Below are 18700 nucleotides of genomic sequence, written 5' to 3' on the forward strand. Positions count from 1 at the left end.
CTTCTGTCAGATGGTCCTCACCTTCCATCTTCTACTTCTGTCAGACGGTTCTCACCTTCCATCTTCTGTCAGACGGTCCTCACCTTCCATCATCCGCTTCTGTCAGACGGTCCTCACCTTCCATCTTCTGTCAGACGGTCCTCACCTTCCATCATCCGCTTCTGTCAGACGGTCCTCACCTTCCATCTTCCGCTTCTGTCAGATGGTCCTCACCTTCCATCTTCTACTTCTGTCAGACGGTTCTCACCTTCCATCTTCTGTCAGACGGTCCTCACCTTCCATCATCCGCTTCTGTCAGACGGTCCTCACCTTCCATCTTCTGTCAGACGGTCCTCACCTTCCATCTTCCGCTTCTGTCAGACGGTCCTCACCTCCCATCTTCTGTCTGACGGTCCTCACCTTCCATCTTCCGCTTCTGTCAGATGGTCCTCACCTTCCATCTTCTGTCAGACTGTCCTCACCTTCCATCTTCTGTCAGACAGTCCTCACCTTCCATCTTCCGCTTCTGTCAGACGGTTCTCACCTTCCATCTTCTACTTCCGTCAGACGGTTCTCACCTTCCATCTTCTACTTCTGTCAGACGGTTTTCACCTTCCATCTTCTGTCAGACGGTCCTCACCTTCCATCTTCTACTTCTGTCAGACGGTTCTCACCTTCCATCTTCTGTCAGACGGTCCTCACCTTCCTTCTTCCGCTTCTGTCAGACGGTCCTCACCTTCCATCATCCGCTTCTGTCAGACGGTCCTCACCTTCCATCATCCGCTTCTGTCAGACGGTTCTCACCTTCCATCATCCGCTTCTGTCAGACGGTTCTCACCTTCCATCTTCCGCTTCTGTCAGACGGTCCTCACCTTCCATCATCTGCTTCTGTCAGATGGTCCTCACCTTCCATCATCTGCTTCTGTCAGATGGTCCTCACCTTCCATCATCTGCTTCTGTCAGATGGTCCTCACCTTCCATCATCTGCTTCTGTCAGATGGTCCTCACCTTCCATCATCCGCTTCTGTCAGACGGTCCTCACCTTCCATCATCGGCTTCTGTCAGACGGTTCTCACCTTCCATCATCCGCTTCTGTCAGACGGTTCTCACCTTCCATCTTCCGCTTCTGTCAGACGGTCCTCACCTTCCATCATCCGCTTCTGTCAGACGGTCCTCACCTTCCATCTTCCGCTTCTGTCAGACGGTCCTCACCTTCCATCATCCGCTTCTGTCAGACGGTCCTCACCTTCCATCATCCGCTTCTGTCAGATGGTCCTCACCTTCCATCATCTGCTTCTGTCAGATGGTCCTCACCTTCCATCATCGGCTTCTGTCAGACGGTTCTCACCTTCCATCTTCCGCTTCTGTCAGACGGTCCTCACCTTCCATCATCTGCTTCTGTCAGACGGTCCTCACCTTCCATCATTCGCTTCTGTCAGACGGTCCTCACCTTCCATCATCCGCTTCTGTCAGACGGTCCTCACCTTCCATCTTCCATCTTCTATCAGACGGTCCTCACCTTCCATCATCCGCTTCTGTCAGACGGTCCTCACCTTCCATCTTCCGCTTCTGTCAGATGGTCCTCACCTTCCATCTTCCGCTTCTGTCAGATGGTCCTCACCTTCCATCTTCCATCTTCTATCAGACGGTCCTCACCTTCCATCATCCGCTTCTGTCAGACGGTCCTCACCTTCCATCATCTGCTTCTGTCAGAAGGTCCTCACCTTCCATCATCTGCTTCTGTCAGACGGTCCTCACCTTCCATCTTCTGTCAGACGGTCCTCACCTTCCATCTTCTGTCAGACGGTCCTCACCTTCCATCATCTGCTTCTGTCAGACGGTCCTCACCTTCCATCATCCGCTTCTGTCAGACGGTTCTCACCTTCCATCTTCTGTCAGATGGTCCTCACCTTCCATCTTCCGCTTCTGTCAGACGGTCCTCACCTTCCATCATCTGCTTCTGTCAGACGGTCCTCACCTTCCATCTTCTGTCAGACGGTCCTCACCTTCCATCATCCGCTTCTGTCAGACGGTCCTCACCTTCCATCATCCGCTTCTGTCAGATGGTCCTCACCTTCCATCATCGGCTTCTGTCAGACGGTCCTCACCTTCCATCTTCCGCTTCTGTCAGACGGTCCTCACCTTCCTTCTTCCGCTTCTGTCAGACGGTCCTCACCTTCCATCATCCGCTTCTGTCAGACGGTCCTCACCTTCCATCTTCCGCTTCTGTCAGACGGTCCTCACCTTCCATCATCCGCTTCTGTCAGATGGTCCTCACCTTCCATCTTCCGCTTCTGTCAGATGGTCCTCACCTTCCATCTTCCATCTTCTATCAGACGGTCCTCACCTTCCATCATCCGCTTCTGTCAGACGGTCCTCACCTTCCATCATCTGCTTCTGTCAGATGGTTCTCACCTTCCATCTTCCGCTTCTGTCAGACGGTCCTCACCTTCCATCATCCGCTTCTGTCAGAAGGTCCTCACCTTCCATCATCTGCTTCTGTCAGACGGTCCTCACCTTCCATCTTCTGTCAGACGGTCCTCACCTTCCATCTTCTGTCAGACGGTCCTCACCTTCCATCATCCGCTTCTGTCAGACGGTCCTCACCTTCCATCATCCGCTTCTGTCAGACGGTTCTCACCTTCCATCTTCTGTCAGATGGTCCTCACCTTCCATCTTCCGCTTCTGTCAGACGGTCCTCACCTTCCATCATCTGCTTCTGTCAGACGGTCCTCACCTTCCATCTTCTGTCAGACGGTCCTCACCTTCCATCATCCGCTTCTGTCAGACGGTTCTCACCTTCCATCATCTGCTTCTGTCAGACGGTCCTCACCTTCCATCATCCGCTTCTGTCAGATGGTCCTCACCTTCCATCATCCGCTTCTGTCAGACGGTCCTCACCTTCCATCTTCTGTCAGACGGTCCTCACCTTCCATCTTCTGTCAGACGGTTCTCACCTTCCATCTTCCGCTTCTGTCAGACGGTTCTCAACTTCCATCTTCTGTCAGACGGTCCTCACCTTCCATCTTCTGTCAGACGGTCCTCACCTTCCATCATCCGCTTCTGTCAGATGGTCCTCACCTTCCATCATCCGCTTCTGTCAGACGGTCCTCACCTTCCATCTTCTGTCAGACGGTCCTCACCTTCCATCTTCTGTCAGACGGTTCTCACCTTCCATCTTCCGCTTCTGTCAGACGGTTCTCAACTTCCATCTTCTGTCAGACGGTCCTCACCTTCCATCTTCTGTCAGACGGTCCTCACCTTCCATCTTCCGCTTCTGTCAGACGGTTCTCACCTTCCATCTTCTGTCAGACGGTTCTCACCTTCCATCATCTGTCAGACGGTCCTCACCTTCCATCTTCTGTCAGACGGTTCTCACCTTCCATCTTCTGTCAGACGGTTCTCACCTTCCATCATCTGTCAGACGGTCCTCACCTTCCATCTTCTGTCAGACGGTTCTCACCTTCCATCTTCTGTCAGACGGTCCTCACCTTCCATCATCCGCTTCTATTGGACGGTTCTCATTGTCTGATACTTGTGCTTGTTCTCCTCCGACGAAGCCACACTGAGGAGATGGGATGTTTAGTCCAGAACACGAACCCCTCGCGGTCACTCCCACAGCGGTAGACTTTAGATGGTGGCTTTCTGCTATTCCCCCTGATTTTCAGGTGCACTACATCTAAAATCAACAAATACGGTTGCTGTTTTGTGACTGTTTCTTTACAATTAAGACAAATTGCTATGAAAATTTCTATAAAAGGTACTTGAGTATCCAACAGGATTTTTGCTGTTCTCTGGGAAGAAAGGCACAGAAACTTGATAATTTGCTTTTGGAAAGTTCTAGAAAACCACAGATATTTAGTTAAGTAATTTTTTCTTTTATTTTTAAATAATAAATACAACTAAAATATTTCGTATTTTAATATTTTGATTTCTAAAAGACTGCTTACTATTGCTTAACTTTGGAGTAGAGAGTTTTGGGTGCTGGCTCAGGTAGCAAACTGTCTCTGTCGTCTTCTCATTTAGGAAGCTGCTAAACTGTACCCCCTACATACTCAGGTAATTAATTTTATTCCCTCTCAAGTCTCTGATGGGGTTGAAGACCAGATAGTTTAGTATTACAATTAAGCTTAGTTGTTTAGGGTTTAAGATGTTTTTAGGTCTAGTTAGATGTTTTAAGTTGATAATGATGAGATATGATAGATATTGATTTATATTCAGAATTTTAGACACACCATGATAGTAAAGATGTTTTCTTCAGAGCTGCCAAATATGAATAGCCAAAACACTAAGCATGTACCATTTATATAATTCCTGATTGTTTCATGGTTCTTCTTGCTGTAGGTAGCTTATTGTAGATATATGTAATAATATAAATGTATATGTAAAATAAGAAGTATTTTCTGTTAAGTTTAGGACTATGTGTTGCTTTAAATGAATATTCTCCTATTGCTGCCACCCCAGGCCTGTCATGCTCTTTGCTGAAAAAGCAAAACAGGATGTGAACTTTGATAATTATGTAACTTGATGTTCGGATCCACTGGAATATACTTCAGTTATACAACTCTAAATTTCTAGAAATGAAATTGGCCTGCACATGGCCCAAACAGCAGGGTTATTTTCAACATTTTTTTATTCTCAGAAATTGGTTGATATTTATTAAGTTGTCATTTCTCTCCTGGAGCTATATTTTCACACTAATGTAAATTGAGTTTTTATTTTTAAATTTTGCGGTTGTATCAACTCCACTGGAATATGAAAAAATGGGCTTAGATGAACAATTTAAAACTTTTCATTGCCTCCTGCTAAGGTTCTCTTTACCAGAAGTTGCATTTTGACTACATGCGAAGATTTGCTTCTCTCTAACTGTTTTCTGGATTTTATGTGATGTTACTTTGCTATGTTGTTCTGTCTGTCGGCTCCTTTTGTAGTTAATTATTTGTTCTCAAACCTTTCTTGCTGCACTTACTCTGCCCCAAACTTTACATAATTAATTGCTTCTGGAATAAAACAGGATGATTGAAGGAAAGATTAGCTTCGTTCTGTGTTTGTACATGCTATTACTTGCTAATTATAATGAGAATATGATAATCTGGAGGCTTTGTGAATCAATGTATATTTTTACTATGTTTAATGGACTGGATGAGATAAGTCTCCATTGTTATCTTATTAGAGTATCTTAATGGGGATTTTTTGATCTCCAGATTATGGAACAATCAAACTTTTTCTTTAGAGTTCCTAAAAATTTGAAGAAACTTGGCCATTTATCTGGTAACTTAAAAACAACAAAACAAAAACCAGAATTGTGTATGTACACACTGTTACATTTGTACGCATGAAAAAAATCTATTTATTATAAACACATAATACTTTGTAGCAAATTATTCAGCATGTTCTTCCTTGGATATCATTACAGCATAATTTGAGGGTCTAACCTGTGCCACTAACATTAAGCTAGCCTGTGCTATAGGCAAGGGAGCTCTGAGTAGCCACTTGAGTTATTCAGAATAAACTTAACTGGTTGGTGGTGGACGCAGGATTTGAAGCTTATAGCCACCAGTGTGTGAGGCTGAGCCTTTTCCACTCTGTGCATCCACTTTCTATGCTAGTGTCTTTCCCTTCTGTGTAGGTGTTAAGATAAAGGTGTAGACAGCTTCAATATTGCTGGGAAATGGGCTAAAGAAAATGGCTGCTGCTAAGGTACTGATGATGTCTTGTATACTTGTATGTGTCCTTGGGGACGGGCTGAACGATGTTTTCCTTGGAAGAGTCGCTCCTTGAAATTTATGTCTTGGTTCTTTTGGAAACTTATGGGCTTGAATTCTTTCTGGTGACTAAAGAAGTTAAGTAACTCTCCCAGATCCACGTCCCTAAGAGAAGGCTTGTATCAGCATGCACTTGTTAATACGCACTTGTCAATAGCCGTGTGTGTTAGAGTCAGAGCGTTATTGTTGTCAGTAAGTGTGAAGCTCAGACCCGTCTGTCTTCATGTTTGTCATCTCCAGAGTGAAAACACCCCAGTTCGTTGTGCGCACAGTGATCCGGATTCTTGTATCCCCCATTTATAAATGTCTTTAAAAGTGTTGTTTGCTTAGTTGCCTGTTGGGGCAATGAGGGTTTGGTGAACATAAAATCACGTATGAAGTAAGTTGTAAAGAAAGTATAGGCAGACACATATGCAAAGTAAACTGTATGTAACATAAAATAATAACAAATAAAAACAGAAAACCAAAAAACTCCTCCATACAGGATATGATGGAGAGCAGGTCCTTACTTAATACATGAAGGAATTAGATTAAATCACCAGAAGTAACATGATTTGTCTTCGCCAGGCAAAGCGTATAGATTATTTACCACAGAGGGGAACAAGTGATTAAAAATTGATATATTGAGCATATAAGAATTAATAGAAATACAAGTTTAAAAGTAGCGATGATAGTTTTGATTTACCAAAAGTAGCCTGGGTTTTGTCTCCTCTCCAGATACAATGAGGGAGTGGACTCTAGGCTCATGAGAGCACTTCTCTCTGATGATCAAATGCATTGAATGCTTTTTTTTTTTTTACTTAAAATCCCTTCCCTGTATTTTTCCTAATGGAATCAAAATGTGCATTCCATGTGTGCTGACCTTGATTGTGGTGGCACTGTTCATGACTGCACAAGTTGAGAAGAGAATTCAGTGCATTTGCCTTACAAGGAAGACATTGCAGCTTGAACGTCTGTGGGTGGTTCTTCCCTCTAGAAACTTTAAACCACCATAGAAAAGCTGGTGGTAACATTTAATATTTTAACAATGTATCTTTAGTTGGCTTGACTTTAAATATGTGTCTACTGTAGTCCCTTGTGGTGACAGCATGTGTCTGGGTTAAGCCTACCTGTGTTTCTGCCTTGTGCTTGTGCTTGTGGGTCAGGATAGAAGCCCTTAGCTGTAGGTCCATGGGTGGCTGTGGGTCAGGATAGAAACCCTCAGCTGTAGGTCCATGCCTGGCTGCCTGCTGCCACGCTCCCAGTGTGCTAATCATTGACAACCCTCTGAAACTGTGAGCCCCTGTAAGTTTTCTTTGTAAGTTGCCTTGGTTATGGTGTTTATCATACCTATTAAAAGTAAGCAAGACACACGGTGTACCCTTCCTTCTTTTATCCGATGAAGAGCACTGGGAATGCCTTCGAATTTATAGAGAAGCTGCAGTTATGATATTACAGAAATGGGCATATATTTATTATGTACCTCATTTGCTTTTATCACTAAGAGGTTGTGCGGCCATGGGACATTTTCCAGAACTTAGAAATGAACACTGCCATATCACTGTTGATTAAATGATAGAATTTATTAGGATAGAACCAGTGGTTTTTTTTGTTTTTTTTGTTTGTCTGTTTGTTTTGGTTACCTACTTTTTAATCAAAAGATTCCATTGCAATGATTGCATTGAACAGTATCATCGGTATGATTTCCTTTGATCTCTGTTTTCTGATCTTCCCTCCCAGGAGGAAGCTGACTTAGAGCCCGTGTTTCTGGGCAGGTATGGTATTTCGGTACCTGCCATCCACTGACCATCCTCCACCATCTCAGCCCCGCACTCAGCAATACCATTCTGGCTCCTCCTGCGTAGCTCAACTCGTGGAGAGTTGTTAGTTACGTCGACTGAGTGGAGCCATTGATCCCCCTGATCAATAGATGTCTTCATGCTGTCATTGCTCTTACTGTCTCACTTGCCTATGTGGCTGATCTTGTCCTTGTTTCCAAGTACCCAGCTGCTCACTGAACGTCACCATCATGGGTCCCTTGTCAAACAGTCCCCGCGCCACTGCCTCCCTCACCCAGCCCCAAACTGGTCACCTGTCCCCTCAGCTCATCCTGCTTGATACGTTTAAATAAGATCTCCCTAGCCTGCAATAGATCTGGTTGTTTGTAATCGTCCTTCAGCCTTTCTGTGTATTTCTTTCTATCCTATTAAAATACATCAGGATTCTGTTAGTAAAGGTCTCGTGTGCTTCCTCTGGAATATCGTTAGAGGTATCTCACTGTCTGCCACTTGCCTGTCACCTGCTTCCAGCTACTTTGTGTTTTGCTGTAGCCATGTCTTCCTCTACCTGGAGGTCTTTCTTCGGGTGGCTCCTCCTTCAAAATCTCTTCTCTCTCTCTCTCTCTCTCTCTCTCTCTCTCTCTCTCTCTCTCTGTGTGTGTGTGTGTGTGTGTGTGTGTGTGTGTGTTTTGGAGATCAGCACAGCTTAGGTTATTTGGCACTAATGTTTCTCAGCTGTATAATATGATAAATCTCCCTCTTAGGCTGGGCATATTTTTAAAAGACAAGTAATCGGGTCCAGTCAGGTCAACGAAACTTCCTGCTTTGTAAACTGATGTAATAACATATTACAACCCTTTAGTATCAATGAGCCAAATGGCCTGATGAAGAGTCAATGGCCACAATGTACTCCACTCACTCTCAAGGCCTGGCTTGGTGCTGGAGGCCGCTGCTCATCAGAAGATTCCAACAGCGTCAGAGATGGACCCTTGACTGTCATCATGGAGTTCTTCGCTAGGATCAGGAGTTTCCTTCCCGAGTGTAGTCACAAGACGGATTTCCTTCAGAATGAGTGTATCAGGGCCACATAATGTCTGCATCTTCCAAACGTAGTGAGAGCCCAGTTCACCCTGGGTGATGCAGTTTCCCACATACGGATCTTATCTTACTCAGTGTTTATGAATACAGATGGCATTTACTATCACTGAAGAATCAATGAAATATTTAGGCATTTATCACTTTGAATCCAAAAAGTTAAATTTCACCATGCCGTGGTGCTCACTGGAGGACAAAGCAGGGCATTCCTTTTCATTAATGAGCTTTTTTTTGGGCGTCCTGTAATGACTGAGGAATTCCTGTGCAGTTTACTAAAGAACACTGCTCTTTAATAGGAAATTTTATTACATATTTTCGCATCATTTGCCCGTCCTCACTAATGGCTTATAAATGAGCTACTCTTTTGAGCCTATCTTGTTGAGCTTCCAGCCCCCTCTATGTCAGTTCTGCCAATTCTAGGTGAATTAACGGGCCTGTGAATGTAGACACAAAGGAAATAAACAGATTGCTCTCTCCCTAGAGTTGTGGGCCAATGAGTGAAGCCGGGTGAGGCACCGTGAAAGGACCAGGCTCTGCGTCCATGAAGCCTGGTTGATGAAGGTGATCTTTCCGCTATAGCTAGAATTCACTAATAGATGAAAGCACACACCATAGTAAATGTCTTTCTCCACTGGCAAACTTCCTACGATGCTTTCGCACGGTTGCTGTGTTCCAGCTGCCCTACAGAAGAGCCCCGTGGAGGCAGCACCCATCCTCTGCTGCGTCTGTGGTCAGTCCCTGGCTGATGATGTCGCTGGACTCTGAGGCGATGACTGAGTGCTTGATGCTCATGTTAGCTTGACTGGGGGAACTGCTCCAGACCAGCATTGGTTCTAGAGCAGATAGCACAGGACTCTGAGGTGTGGACAGGCAGCTTCAGAATCCGAACCCCATCTTTCCTCTTCGGGTCTTGGCTCCTCTTCTGGAAGGATTTGCTCAGTTAGGATCCCCACGCAAACGGTTTTTTACAGTAGTGTACATTGCACTTTGAAGACATTTCACTTGTGTTCAGTAGGTTTATCTTTTGCTGCTGAGGTGACAGTTGCAATGTTGGAGATATTTTGATGTCCGGTTAGACCCAAACTTACACTGTTCGTTATGTGGTGTCGGGCTGATTTCAAACAACGATTTCTCTCCCCTGTGTTCCCCGGGTTGGATTCTGGGATATTTCTTCATCATCTAGACTCAGGTCATGTGTCTTTGAGAGACTGTCCTGCAAGTGACTTTCTCTTTGTCCTCATTGCACCCCAGTAGCTGGCATAGGGCTGTGCTTTGCTCCTTGTTTGCCTATAACTGGTTCTCTGCTAACCGTGTCCTGCCACGCCCCATCACTGTGCATGTAAAAGCCGCCTTGCCTTCTGACTAATGTCTAGTAAGGAAGCAATTCCAAATAGCAGCTTCACCGGGATCTACCAATTCCCATTTGCTTCTTTCTTTTACTCTCTTCTGATAAACGCAAGGTTCCTCATTCCACCCAGTCTAGGTTAAGCTTTTTGTGTCATTCTTTTGACGTTCAAGTCACCCCCGCTGTGGTTTGGTCAGTGGGGTCCTTTAAGCAGGTCGGCTGTCTTCTTGATAGATTTCTGTTTTTATCTGAGCGCTACATTGGGGCTTTCAGAGACTGCTGGGGCTTTCCTTCAATTGCCAAAAGCTGGCAGAACTGAGCGCTCTGGACTGGAGTCACATTTCTCGGCTGGTTTCTATAGGTGTGACTGAGTGACACACTCCTCAAAGACGGTGTCTAGTTCACGGTTATAATCTCCGAGTGCAACATGCAGGTGTATAGAAAACACTCAAAGTAGGCTAAGGGAAGAAGGGATGGGGGGATGGCAGGAGGGAGGGAGGAAGTGTTAGGGAGCTACACAGAGACAGACAGCTTGAATCTTGAGTGTCCAGACAGATCTTTGTCTTCAGCACGTGGTAAACATTCTCTTTAACAGTATATATGTATTTTTAGTTGTTATTTCTTCAGAATGATTCTTTCGATGTTTGAAACAAAGCATAAACTGTGTGCTTAGAACCAAACAGTCAGGTATTGCCATTTGATTGGCCCCACCAATTCTCCCCCCTTTATTTATTTATTTATTTATTTATTTATTTATTTATTTAATCACATTAAATTATAACCCAATGCCAACTCCCTCCCTCCTCTCCTCCTCCTCCCATTCCCCCTCCCCCTTGTTCCAGAGAAGGGGAGACACCCAAAGGACACCAATCCACCCTGGCACCTCAAGTCACAGCAGGACTAAGCCCATCCTCTCCCATCAGGGAGTGCCAAGGCAGCTCGGCTAAGGGAAGGGAACCCAGCAGCAGCCAATAGACTTAGATACAGCCCCTACTCCCATTGTTAGGGGCCCCAGATGTGGACCAAGCTACACATGTGCTACATATGTGTAGGGGTCTAGGTCCAGCCCATGCATGCTCTTTTGTTGGTGGTTCAGTCTCTGTGAGCCCCCATGGGCTCAGGTTAGTTGACTCCGTGGGTCTTCTTCTGGTGTCCTTGACCCCTCCAGCTCCCTCTATCCTTCCTCCCAATCTTTTACAGAACTTCCCGAGATTGGCCTGGTGCTTGGTCTTGAGTTTCTGCATCTGTGTCTCCATCGGCTGCTTGATGAAGCCCCTCAGAAGGCAGTTATCCTAAGCTCCTGTCTGCAAGCCTACTAGAGTATCATTAATGGTGACCGTGGTCAGCCCTCTCCCATGGGCGGGTCTTAAGCTGGGCCCCGGCACTTTCAACAAGTCACCCATCTTCTTAAGCCTCCGTTTTCTTTCTTGAGAATATGAGAAGTAGATAAAAGCACTTGGCCAAGAAGTTGTCAGGATTAAATGAGGAAATGCTTGAAATGTCTTGGCCTCTGGGTAAATATTATACACACAAGGTATCCTGTGAGCAGCTTAAGTAGGGAACCCATGCACTGTGTGTTTTAGCAACTGTGAGGCTGTTTATGGAATCGCCGCTCATATTTTGCTTTAGAGATTGCTAGAGCAGTGACTTTGGAGAACGTAAGCTATGGAACCGGCCGTGGCCAAGGTGTTCTCTTTAGTGCTTCTATGCTTGATTCTCCGGCAGGGATGGAAATCCTTGAAGGTTGGAAGTGCCTGTGCCTGCTGGCCGCACAGCTGGAGGCCTGGGACCATCTTGACTTTCCCAGACTCCCTGTGTTGGGCAGTCTGTCTTGGCAGGCCACTGCTTTTGATTAAGGAGATCTGCAGTCTGTCCACTGTTCTTCCTGCGCAGCTTTGACGCTAGCTATTGTCCCTCTCCTTGGTGTCCCAGCTGTCTCTGGGAGCAGTGCCTTTGATATGACTTCATGCTGAGGGCAAGGTGGAGCTAGCTTTTTTTTTTTTTTTTTCAGAATGTGCTAGATCCTGTGGACACCACCTCCCTTTCTTTGCATAAAAAAAAAAAAAAACTTGTCTTTCCCATTGCTTGCAGGTTGGGACAAGGGTAAATGTCCTAAGGCCTCGAATCTGGCTTTCTGTGGTTCCCCAGTCTTTCCGGCCAGGGTCTCCCCGCATTCACCTGTGTTCTGAAAGTGCTTCCTTCATTGTGGCCTGGCCAAGAACCCTGTAGGTACTGCCCTTTCTAGTTGGAATGTCCTCTCCTCTTCTTTTCCACATCTGTCTTTTGATGGCTTTAGAGACACAAATTGCCTGAAGGTTCCAGCTTTGGTGCCACTTGTGAGAGAAGTTCTCTTGACCTCCTTGACTGGTTCTCTGGGCCATACAGTCTGAGAGTCCATGATAAAGCTTGCAGTCATTGCATTATTTGACCCCTTACTACATTTAAAAATCTGTAATAAGATTACTATTGTCCCTACAGAGCCTTTTACACAGTGTGTCCTCTGTATTATTTGTTGTAACTACAGAGACCAGTTAGTAAGGCTGAACGTTGAGGTTGGGTACCAAGGACAGTTGTGTATTCTGTGTTCAACTATTTCCATAGTCATTGTCCCGTAGCTAATAAAGACTTCAACATATCATATTCTGCAGAGACAATAATTGCCAGAACTTGATGGGACGGGTTTTCTCAGTTCCTGCAGTGCCGATGGTGTCAGAGAGGCTGACAGAACCCGAGAAGGTTCAGGCACAGTGGGTGTCTCGTGCTAGTATTTAAGGGGTCACTCATTGACTTGGGACCTGGGATCACACTGGAAAGCCAACACAGGGGTGGTGTCTATGCAGAGACTCGGGTCCTGGGATATGTGAAAGGTCTGGGTCAGAAGCTGTGGAGAGATGAACTGAGGTACAAATATTTGGGGTCATCAAGTAGAGATGTGCCCGTGAGTACAGGCTGCTTTGTAGAGGAAGACCAAATAGAAATATTAGTGCATAGCATCCCTGCTCTGCAGCCCTGTTAGTGTCCTAATGCTGCTACAGACACAGGATTAGTGACTCCATAAGTGCTGTCTTATTCTGTGATGTAGAGGAGTCTGAGGTATATCTCACTGTTAATGTCTAAGCGTGTCCCAGACACATTCCTTCCGGCATCCCCAACAAAGAGCCGTGACTCACACCTCTTCTGGAGTCTAGAAGCCATGTGTAGTCCTTGGCTTGCAGTCTTCCTCTACCTTCAAAGCTACCAAGGTCCTGTCTTTGTGACCCCTGTGTTTTAGCTACACCCTCTGAACGTAAGGGCAAACATCTTCCCTTATGGATCTATGGGATCCGCTGGATTTTCCCAGATATGCTCTCCATTTCAAGTATCTGACCGTATCTCCAAAGATCTTTTATTTTGGTCTTGTAAAGCATCTTTGAAGGGTGTTATTCTGCCAGTCACAAGCTCTAAGCTGAAAAATCACTTGGGGAATCGTCCCATCATTTACTTGCTACAGTTGCTTTGTTTCTTTAGCGCCCAGGGCAGGTTTTTAGTCATTGGGTTTATTTAACAGCTGTTGCATTTGTTTATCATGTTAGCGCATGATAAACTATTACAGTCAGGTGTGGCCTAAGAAGGGCTCTTTCATACTGTCCATGGGGAAAAGCCACTGGTAACCAAGGTTGTGGAATCACTAGCTCCTTTGAATTTAAATTCCAGGATTTTTGGAAGCTCTTTTAATGCTTATACATTAAATGTTAACAATAGTACTAAATTAGTACTCTCCTTTGCCCCTGCATGGTAAGCTGCACTTACTCTTTGCAAATATTCTTTTCCTCTGTGTTCTTGGCCGTCTTTATTGCTGCTGCCTTTCTCTTAAGTCAGTAACCAGTAGGTTCCACATAATCTTAAGCTCAGTTCCTAAATAGGAAGGAAAAATTGAATAACACGAGGATTTAGAAATGTAAATATATGAAAGCATAATAAATGCATCTTGATAGAAACACATTGAAAGCATGGAAGAATGGACAATTTCCTGTTAAACTAAAGATTGTCAAAAATGTATGCAAGAAAACGTAGGTTATTCACATGAGTCAGTACGTGTCTGGAGTAATGGCACACGGACTTACACGTGACTATCAGTCATTTTAAAAGAACATTGTGGATGGGCCAACAACTTCAGATACCTGGGAAATCTGCTCCACTTGAGGACCTGTGGGTCCCATTAGATTTCCCCAGATATACTCTCCATTGGAAAAGATGTAATTCCCTCTGCAGAATAAATGGACAATGAACTCTCAGGATAATAGCATAAGCAATGAGAATATAAGAGAATGTTATCTATCAACAGCCGGATTCTAATTCTTTCCTCATACAACCCAGCCATATTTTAGGAGAATGATAATTTACTACCAAGGAAAGTACATTGACCTTACTACAAAGCAGGGATCCAGTACTGCAAAGCCGGCATGTAATTTCTATAGTAACAAATAAAAAGGACCATGCCATATATGATTTCTGAATTGAAAAAGTTCCTTAAAAATGTCATTTATTACAAAAAAAAAACCCCTCTCTTATTAAAGTATGATCAAATATGGCAAAATTTACTTTAACACTTTTGGAGCAAATATGCTACATAACAAAACATTAAAATATTTTCAGTGCAAATAATTGAATAGGAGTGTCTGTCATATGAAATATTCAGTAATCTTGGAGTTTTGGAATTGATAAGCAAAATCAAATGAATACAATGAATTTTGGAAGGAAGAGCTCAAACTACACATACATGTGTTTGCTGTTCCTGTGATTTTCATACATTGGAAACTAATTATAAAACATCACAATTAATACAAAAATGTTAAAGTGATTTGATACAGGATAAATATTTTTAAATATATTTGTTCTATGTCCCATACCTCTTCACTCAGAAATAGAAAAGAAGAAAAACATATTCACAATAGTTTATGAGAGCCTAACATTTTGAGAAGGAAGCGGGAAGGACCCTACTTGAGGAAAAGCTGAGCACTATCTATCAACATCTGAAGATAAGTGAAGACACACCCCTCAAATGCCAGTCCTTTCAAAATTGACATTTAAGTTAATTCCAAATTGAATCCCAGCTGGTTTTGCTGTAAGTTGGGTAAAACAGTTTTCTACTGAAATCATAGCCGTCCTGGAGGTGTAGGCATGCAGCATGGATTTCTGAAACACATTAGAAAATCTCACGAAAAGTGTCTGACATTGTGGTAGGGTAGTGCGGGGAGTCGCCCAAGAGAACAGACGACTTCTAAATCTCCTCAAGCTGACTTTGCCTTTGTGAAACCAATTCAAATAAAGACAATTTTTAAGAGAAGAAAACGCTCTTTGGTGCACGCCTTTAATCCCAGCACTTGGTAGGCAGAGGCAGGCGGATTGCTGTGAGTTTGAGGCCAGCCTGGTCTACAAAGCAAGTCCAGGGCAGCCAAGGCTACACAGATAGACCCTGTCTTGAAAAAAAAAAACCACAACAAAAAAGAATATTTTAAGGAATCCTCTAGTTGTGAGGGAGAATGCAAGCTGTAGTGGAACCCTCTGTTCACAAGAGAAACGACATGAGCAACAAAACAATGTCCTTCAACTCTCATTTTTCCCCTTAAAATATTATTATTTTTTATGTGTATGAGTATTTTACCTACATGTCTATCTATGGACCATGTACATGCCTGGTGCCTGTGGAGACACGAAGAAGGCGTTGGACCCCTGGAAACTAGAGTTGCCAATGCTTGTGAGCAGCCATGTGGGTGCTGAGAATTGAACTTGGGTCCTCTGGAAGAGCAGCCAGTGTTCTCCAGCCCAGTTCATTTCTGAAGGCTGTTTTCCTTGTCTAGGGTTCTTTATTGCTATTGTATCAGACCTCTGTGCTTCAAGATGCAATTTCTCAGTGTCCCTAAGCCAAGTACTGCTGAGGAAGAGTCAACCACATCCACCAACACCACTGCTGATGTTTCCTAGCCGTCCCTGCCTCACTTTCTCTCTTATTCTTTCTGCTGTCTGCTGCACTGTGTATTTATTTGGTTTGTTTCCTGCCTTTCCTTGGTAGAATTTATACTGATAAAGGCAGTTAGGGTTTTGTGTATGCTAGGCTTCCTGTGCTAGTAAATGTCCTCTTTATATTTACTGGATGAAAACAAAGACTAAATGAGCAGTATCCTCAAGGCAAAATAGATTGCCCGATCCTCTGCACTGTTCACCTTCCTCATGTTCCATCAGTTGAATTTTCATTGCTGTATTGTGGTAGTCATCTGTTTCCCCCCATAAGCTGCAGGCTCCTTAAGGCAGACGCTGTGTCTTACTTTTCTCTGGCTCATTAGCAGTAACACAGGGTCTGTCTCATAGAAAGAACCAAAGAAATGGCTTTTGAATCAATGCATACCAGACTTTGATGGATTTTCTTTCCTTCTTGGTATACATAGCTAAACTTTGAAGACTCCTTCAAGAGTATGTGTATCCTTGCCTTGTCCCTTCTGAGGTCACTGTGCTGGTTAGTTTCATGTCAACTTGTCACAAACTAGAGTTAATTGAAAGGAGGGAACGTCAATTGGAAAAAAATGCTTCCACAAGGTCTGGATATAAGGTATTTTCTTTATTGGTGATAGATGGGTGAGGGCTCAGCCCATTGTGGGTGGGGCCACCCCTGGGGTAGTGGTCCTGGGTTCTATAAGAAAGCAGGCTGAGCAAGCCATGGGGAACAAGCCAGTAAGCAGCACTCGTCCATGGCCTCTGCATCAGCTCATTTCCGGTCCAGGCTCCTGCCCAACTTCCTTTAATGATGGACTATGATGTGGAAGTGTAAGCCAAGTAAACCCTCTCCTCCCCAGCCTGCTTTTGTCATGGTGTTTCGCCGCAGTGACAGTGACCCTGAGATCATCACTAATTCCAGGGCCTTCCATAGGGAGCTGTGTCCTCCTCACAGGATGTTTCCTCTTGCTCACCCAACCCCTCTGAGCATCAGCATTGACACTCGTCCTTGGTCCTCTCTGCTTCTTTGGCTCCAGCCAGTGTGTGCTCAGTATTAGATAGATGGTTATTTTCTGGATGACTTTCTGTTGCTGTGACCAGAACAACATAGGGTAAGGAAGACATATTTGGCTTACACTTCCAGGCCATCAACCGTTACTGAGGATGGCAGGGTAGACACTTGAAGCAGAAACCATGGAGGATTACTCCTTGCTTGGTGCTGGGTCATATTTGGCCAGCATTCTTATATATCCTTGGTCCTTCTGCATCAATTTACAGTCAAGACTGTACCCTCCGGACATGCCCACAGGGCAGTCTGATCTGGACAATTCCTTGATCGGGGCTTTTCTCTCAGATGACTGTGGATGTGCCAAGTTGAAATTAAAGCTAACCAGGACACAATCAGAATAAAGTAACAGTGTAATTCTTTAGTTCTTGAAAAATATCTCCACCACTATTCCTCCCTTCCCTCCACTTTCCCTCTTATTCCTTTCCTTACTCTTTTCTTCAACTCAGACCTAAACATCCTAAACACATCTATTCCTGGTCTGCTGCAAGCTTCCTCTTCCTAAATTCTGTGAATCAACTATTCTTAAGCATTGTGTGTGTTGGTGTTGACTAAATACAAGTTGCACACCTGGAACTTTTGTTTTTAATGTCTCCCGGATAGTTCATGCCAGATGGCCTTTAGATCTCTTTAAATTTCATTGTCAAAAATATTTAGCATTTCTGAAAACCTATTCTGCTTGTTCTTCAAGCCTGGTCTTCCAGTTCTGTCTTGCTTAGTGGCAAACATCATTTCTTTGTTTAAAATAATCTCCTAGCTTTACTGTATATGTAGGCTAAAGACAGAAATTCTTAGCATGGTGGTTTAATTGTATTCTTCCTTTTGCCCAGAAAGGAAAGCACTCAAAGCTGCTCAAATAATAGGCTGGATGATAAAAATACATGTTGACAGCGTGAAGAGTCATGGAGATTGAAGATAGGAGTTCTGCTTAGAGAGTGGATGCTGCCCCTGTGCTGGGGCATCACAACAGGAATATGGCCTCTCTGTTGTTCTCAACTAAGAGCTGCCCAAGCCACCTACAGGATCTGTGAAGCCAGAACACCAGTCTGATCCCCAGCATCTCTGGTTCAGGGGAATACCACATCCTCATGCATCCTCATAGCTGCACTAGGTATCTTTCAGGTGATGCTGATGTTGTTGGTGCCATGGTTTGGAACCTTCTTCCTTTAAGGTTCAGGCACATCATCGGAAAACGCTGGTAGTCTCCATCATAACCCATTCTTTCTCTGCTTCCTCGGCTTCTTCTCTCATGTTATGTTAGAACAACGGTTCTCATACTTTAGCATGCATCAGTTCACTGAAAATGCACTGTTGTTTATACAACACACAGTTTCTGATTCATCTATCATGGAGTGGGGCCTCCAAATTCTCATTTCCAGCAGTATCCAGGTACTAATTATCCTGTTAAAGAACATGAATTCCAAGACCTTGCTTGCACATATCCCTGCCTGTCTTAGAATTCCTCCATTGCTCTTCTTTCAGCTTGTTGACACTGTTAAAGTTTCTCAGCCACATGGTTATTAAATACAATGGAGTCACTATATCTGGAATCAGGGTGTTGCATCCTTTAAAATGTATTTATGGATTGGTATTTTTATATTATTATATCATCATCATCATCATCATTGTGGTGGTGGTGGTGATGTATGTGCGTGCGTGCATGTGTGTGTTAGGGGGGTGTAGGCACGCATATGTGTAGGGGTGAGATGTCAATTCTCTGGTG

At 44.2% G+C, this 18700-nt stretch overlaps 1 long non-coding RNA gene across 1 annotated transcript in view; it reads right to left on the reverse strand.

The window, feature by feature from the left end:
• LOC311595463 overlaps window positions 1–13835 on the reverse strand; it is a 76051-nt gene extending 62216 nt beyond the window's left edge. Inside the window, exon 1 of the long non-coding RNA XR_014778454.1 lies at window positions 13731–13835. This is a non-coding gene — a long non-coding RNA (uncharacterized lncRNA). The remainder of the gene's footprint in view (window positions 1–13730) is intronic.
• Between the last annotated feature and the right edge of the window lie 4865 nt (window positions 13836–18700).

This window comes from Acomys minous, assembly GCF_964271855.1.
Source record: "Acomys minous genome assembly, chromosome: 4".
Lineage (NCBI taxonomy): Eukaryota > Metazoa > Chordata > Mammalia > Rodentia > Muridae > Acomys > Acomys minous.